The sequence below is a fragment of the Mustela nigripes genome, chromosome 14 (genome assembly GCF_022355385.1).
Source record: "Mustela nigripes isolate SB6536 chromosome 14, MUSNIG.SB6536, whole genome shotgun sequence".
NCBI classification, from domain to species: Eukaryota; Metazoa; Chordata; class Mammalia; order Carnivora; family Mustelidae; genus Mustela; species Mustela nigripes.
This window is the reverse complement of record NC_081570.1, coordinates 43,656,812-43,662,811: the sequence shown is the minus strand read 5'-3', so window position 1 is coordinate 43,662,811 and position 6,000 is coordinate 43,656,812. Positions and strand designations below refer to the sequence as shown.

Sequence of the window (6,000 nt, the reverse complement as noted above, 5' to 3'; positions counted from 1 at the left end):
GATTCAAATCCTGTTGATCTGTTCAACTGATGTAGCTGAACTGGAGTACTGACACCTCTTAAAGGGGGATCCTAATCCCCACCACAGAGGCAGATGGGGGTGATGAATAAATGAGAAGAAGTGAGAAAAGCCCATCCACAGCTCAGGTACACACTTGCCTGTTAAATCATGGAAGTGTTAGAACTGTAGAAAGTGTAGAAAGCCCAGATGCCCAGGGCTAAATGGGAACTCATTCTGCCCAGAATGACACAGGGAGAGCCCTCTAGTTGAGGGAACTTTGAGTTGGGCTTTGAAGGATGACTAGGAGCTCCCCACAAATAGAGTATATTGAGATGAGAGGCTGAGAGTCACTTAGGTAGAGAACTCCCAACCTCAAAGTGGAGCCACAGCAAGCAACATTTTAAGATTTTTAAAAAAGGACTTCTCTTCCCAAGCTTTGGTAAGAATTCTAATCCAGGATTTGACTGAAGGTGTAAAATGACCTGAAAAGGGTCAAGGGCCCCTTTACTGTAAGTCACCTGGTTAAAAAGTCAGATGGTTCATACCTCTGTGGCTAAGCCACCCACATAACTTTGTCCCTAAACCTGCTTCTTTTGTGTTAGAAGTGAGTTTGCTTTGAGTGAGTAGGGGAAGGAGAGGCCCCCCTGTTTCCTGGGTTCCTAGCCAATAGGCTGGGCCCATGGCCAAGCAGCCCCCTTCCTTCCCTCTCCAAGAGGCTGACTCTCATCCTGCCTGGGTTCTTCATTTCTCTCTGTAACCTTGACCCAGGGCAATGATACCAAATTAAGAAATAAGCCCCCTTTCCTGGGCTAGGGAGGGAGAAGAGGCAAGGCCCATTTTCTAGGTCAGAACTCCTTGCCCTTGCCCTTCCTCCCCAAGCCCATGTTTTTTAAAACTAGACCTTGGGGAGAGAGGAGGGAGGGAAGGCAGAGAGTGTGGATGCTTCTGTGTGTGTGTGACCGAGTGTGGATGCCTGTGTGGAGAGAGGGAGAGGGAGGGAGAGAGAACAGAGCCTGGGAGTGTGCGTGTGCCTGTGGAGAGAGAGGGTGACAGAGAGAGAGAGAGAGAGGAACAGAGCCTGAAGTGTGTGTGTGGGGCTGTGTGACTGCGTGACTGTGTGCTAGGGAGACTGTGTGGGGTGTGTGTGTGTGTGTGTGTGTGGCACTCCAGCAGCAAGCTGTACCTTAAAGGCACAGACCCTGCCTCTGCCCAGCTCCCCTCCCCACCCCCACCCCCAGCCAGAGCCACCTTCCACCACCATCAGCTGGGAACCAGAGCAGCAACTCCTGCCTGAAGGGAGAGAAGCAAGCCCAGTCCTTTCCGACAACCCCCATCCCTGGCTGAGGCTTTGAGCGCTCAGAAAGGGTGGAGAAGGAAGAGGCTTTATTCCTGAGGAAAGCAGGGCCTCCCTGAGAAATGACTGGGGTCTGGGGAGGTGTGGAGGCCCAGCTCTGGGGCCACACTGCGGGCTGGGGTCCCAGCTCAACATTTACCATGGGTGGGGTCGGTGGAGGGAGGCCACAACCTCCATACCCTCTTTGCAGGGCTGGGACTGCGGTGCCTTGGTCTGGTGTAGACCACGAGGGCAGTGAGTGGTGGCAGGACCACCATGGGGGTCTCTGCTGCACACAAGGAGCGCGCACCTCAGGTCGGCGCTCACAGGCAGCCTTCCGGCCATCTTGGCAGCTGGCGCTGGCAGAGCACAGAGTGGGGACCTTTGTTTACCCCCACACACAGCACCTTGCCCCTCCCCCCACCCTGACAGGGGTTTGGGCTCCAAAGCAGCAGGTGATGGGTGGAGCACTGGGAAGCTAAGACCTAGTTTCTCACCGCCCTGCCTCTGCCTGCTACTCGCTGTGTAACCCTAACAGGTTCCTCACCCTCTCTGGGCTTCCGTTGCCTGCTCTGTATAATGGGGACGCTTGGGTTCACGGTGGGCAGGTAGGGGGTGGGGGGATTGGGGATAGAGGGGTGGGAAGGGGGGAGGGGGGATGCAGCTCTGCCAGCTCGTCTATTTCCGACATTCCCCTCATCTGGGACCTAGGAAGGGCGTCATTTGATGCGAACTAACCTCACCTACATCTAAGAAGAGGATGAGAAATTACCCAACCCTGAATCCTCCTGGGCCTATCCCAGAGCCATAAAAACTATGTGCGCTGAAGCGTGCATGAAAATCTCCCGGCCTGGGGTCCCTGGGTGGCTCAGTGGGGTAAAGCCTCTGCCTTCCGCTGGGGTCATGATCCTGGGATCCAGCCCCCCATCGGGCTCTCTCTGCTCAGCAGGGAGCCCGCTCCCCCCACCCACTTCTGCCTGCTACTCTGCCTACTTGTGATCTTTGTCAAATAAAGAAAATCTTGAAAGAAAGAAAGAAAGAGAGAGAGAGAGAGAGAGAAAGAAAGAAAGAAAGAGAGAGAGAGAAAGAAAGAAAGAAAGAATCTCCTAGCCCAACTCCTCCTTTCCACAGTCGGGGAAACTGAGTCTAGGAGGGAGAGAGCAAAGGAAGTTATATGCCCCAGATGTACAGGGATGGGAAGCCGAGGCCAGGACGAGGCCCTAACTTGAAGCTCCGAGGGAGAGCCTGAATCGCCAAGGGAGCAGCGGGAGCGGGGAGGTAGGGAGGAGGAGGAGAAGCCCGGGGCGCGCCCCTCCAGCCACGGCCCCCTGGCCCCCGTGGGCCCCTTCCGGCCCCCCCCCCCGCCGGCGCACCGTCCCGCCACCTGCTCCCCCGCCCACCGGGGCGGGACTGCCGCCCCCCCCCCCGTCCCCATGGCAACGCATGGCCCCGGTCGGCCACACTGGCCTCGCTGCCGCGGTACAGCCCATCTGGCCCCAAGCCCGCCCCAGCTGGGCAGCCCGACGCCCCGGTCGCCGGGGGCCCTTACAGCCCCGCAGAGGTCTGAGACTAGGGCAGAAGCGCCAGGCGTCAGGCGTCTACCCATGCCAGCACCTGGGCTAGCCGCTGTGTTCATCCTGATGGGGCAGAAGCCGCCCTAGAAGGACCATCCAGGATGTGCCACACAAACCCCATCCCCGTCCCTGCCACCGCCCCCCCCCCCCCCCCCCCCCGCAGACGCACCCAATACAGCAGCAGGCGGCATCTCAGGATTAGAGGTCAGTTTTCTGGAGCCAGCCACTGTGGTTGCAGATCCCCAGGTAGTGTGGGGGCAATTTACTTAACCTTTTACCCACCTGAAATTGGAGATGATCATAGAACCTGTCTCATAGGGTGCTTGTGAAGGTTAAGTGGGTCAATATAGAAAAATACATGGAGTCAACACTCAATAAATATCAGCTATTATTTTGAGTGCAGGTGGCAGGTGCTGCAAGAGAGCCTTGGCAGCCCCAGCAGGGGTCCTGACCCAGCCTGGGTGCAGCAGGGGTGGCTTCCTGCAGGAGGCGGTGCTGCTGGAATCTGAGGAAGTAGCTGTTAGCCAGGAAACCCAAGGGAAGAGGGAACAGCAGCAGTGAAGACATAGACGTAGAGGTGAAAAAATAACGCAGGGGAGGGGAAGGGGCGGGTGTAAGGGAGACTTTCAAAGTCCCTCAGTGTTCCTGGAGAGTAGAGAAAAACTTGGCTTTTAGTCAAAGGGCACTGAGACAGGAGCCACTGTAGAGTTGTGAACAGAGGCATGACCTGTCCCTTGTTTTTCTAGAGATCATTCTAGATGCCATATATGCAGTGACTTGGAGGATCTGGTGGTCTTTTTGGGAGATGCTGAAGCCTGAACCCGAATGAGGGAGATGCAAGGTCAGTGGGAGATGGGGACAGATTCATGGCTATTAAGGAAGGAGACCTGGCAGAAAGGTGACCTATGGGCTGGAAGTAGCTGGAGGGGGAGCTGAGGATGGGCACAGACGCTCAGACTTGAGCACTGAGAGTGTGGCAGGGCCAGAAGAGGGGCAGGTCTGGGGATGGGAGGTGCTCCTGCTTGAGAACACTTGAGTTTGGAGCCAAGAGACCTGGAGACCTGGGCTGGAGAGATAGCCCTGGGAACATGGATGCCTGGAGGCTAACAGATCTTGCCAGGGTCTGAGAGCTGCCCCAGAGTCAGCAGAGGGTGGGGGCCTCACCAGACCAGAGAAGAGGACTTATGCTTCACAATTGGATTCTAAGCTTTGTTTTCCTGGAACCAAGTAGAATATGTCCAAATGACTTCTAACCCAAATTGTCTATGTGCCTTTATCACTGAGGTTTTGGAGTTCAGGGATGAGGGACAGGCAGGAGAGTGCAAGTGCTGACCAGTCCTAGCTCTGTCCATTGCCAGCTGGGAGGGCTTAGGCAAGTCTTCGGTTTTGTTTTTTGGGTTTTTTTTTTTTTAAGATTTTATTTATTTATTTTGACAAAGAGAGAGACACAGCAAGAGAGGAACTTCAGCAGAGAGGGACGAGAGAGGGAGAAGCAGGCTTCCTGCTGAGCAGGGAGCCCAATGCTGGGCTCAATCCCAGGACCCTGGGACCCTGACCTGAGCCAAAGGCAGATCCTTAACCACTGAGCCACCAAGGCGTCCCTTCGCCAAGACTTCTCACCATGCCTCAGTTTCCTTCCAGCTACCTACCTTGTAGGGTTATTGTAAGAATTAAATGGGGGTCACCTAGCTGGCTCAGTCAGTGGAGCATGCAAATCTTGATCTCAGGGCTAGGTGTTCAAGCCCCACATTGCATGTGGAGATTACTTAAAAACAGAATCTTAAGGGGCACCTGGGTGGCTCATTCAGTTAAGTGTCTGCCTTCGGCTCAGGTCACAGTCCTGGGGTCCTGAGATAAAGTCCTGAGTTGGGTTCCCTGCTCAGCAGGGAGTCTGCTCCTCCTTCTACCCCTCCCACTGTTCATGCTCTCTCTCTCACTCTCTCTTTCTCGCAAATAAATAAATAAAATCTTCTAAAAAATAAATAAAATAAAAATCTTAAACAATAAGAATTAAATTAAAAGTAAAAGGTCATGGTCTCTGGCCATCCTTATTAAATATGCAAATTCTAGAATCTTCTCCAAAGCCCAAGAATATGAATTTCCACGAGTGGGTCTGAGAATCTGCAGGTAAAATTGGCCCATCATTGAACTAAAGCCTCCAACTACTGTGCTGGGACTCCTCTGACCCTGGTCCTTCTATGGGGTGGCCCACCCCTCATATTTGCACCCTGGGGCAAGAGTTCAAATGGCAATCCCCTTGCCAGGTCTTCCTTCTCTCCAAAAGTCCTTGTGTGCAGGCCCCATGTCCAAGCTCCTTCCTTGTCCATCCTGCAGGCCTAAGGTTGCAGCAGAGCCCCCGGAGAATAGACCCAGGTCTTGGGAGTGGTCTCAGAGCCCTTTGGGCAGGGAATTCCAGATACCAGGCCCTTGGAGTACAATCTAGAATGATAAACTTGGGCTCCAGTTGGCTGTCCCCTTGGCCCCGTGTATCCCACACCTGGGAGGAGGGGTGGGACTGGAAGCAGGCATAGGGGACCCCGAGATAACAGAGCCAGAGCAGAGGTCTGGCTGCCCAGGTCTGTGGGCTTCCCTGCCTCTGTTTTCAGCCTTTGCCACCAGGCCCTCTGGCCAGCCTATCACTTCCCGGCAGCCACACCATGGAGCCTGCAGCCTCCATCTGCCTGCTCCCTGCCTGACCCTGGCCAAGGTCACCTCAGACTTTGTTTCCAGCCTCTGCTGGACTTGAGAAGTATGGGGTTCTGGGGCCTCCCATACAGCTACCTTGTGGGCCATCACAGTCCATTCATGCCCGTCCCTGGCTTGACATGACAGGTTACATCATTCTTTTTCTTTTTTTAAAGATTTTATTTATTTATTTGAGAGGGAGAGAGAGAGAGAAAGCCTGAGCAGGGGGAAGGGCAGGAGGAGGAGCAGACTTCCCTCTGAGCAGGGAGCCCCTCCTGGGCCTTGCAAGAGCCTTGATCCCAGGACCCTGAGATCATAACCAGAGCCAAAGGCAGATGCTTAACCCACTGAGCCACCCAGGCTCCCCTACATTATTCTTTAAAACAAGGACACTGAGGCTCAAGGCAA

The 6,000-nt window shown here is 54.6% G+C and overlaps 1 long non-coding RNA gene across 8 annotated transcripts in view; it reads left to right on the top strand.

Annotated features, from left to right (window-relative positions):
* The first annotated feature begins 3,088 nt into the window (after positions 1–3,088).
* LOC132001789 (uncharacterized) overlaps positions 3,089–6,000 on the top strand; it is a 41,343-nt gene continuing 38,431 nt past the window's right edge. For 7 of the 8 annotated variants that reach the window (XR_009399672.1, XR_009399667.1, XR_009399673.1 and 4 more), the window contains exons 1-2: positions 3,427–3,484; positions 3,654–3,748. This is a non-coding gene — a long non-coding RNA (uncharacterized LOC132001789). Of the gene's footprint in view, positions 3,154–3,426; positions 3,485–3,653; positions 3,749–6,000 lie in introns of those variants that run through there. The other variant, XR_009399669.1, reaches the window with a different exon arrangement.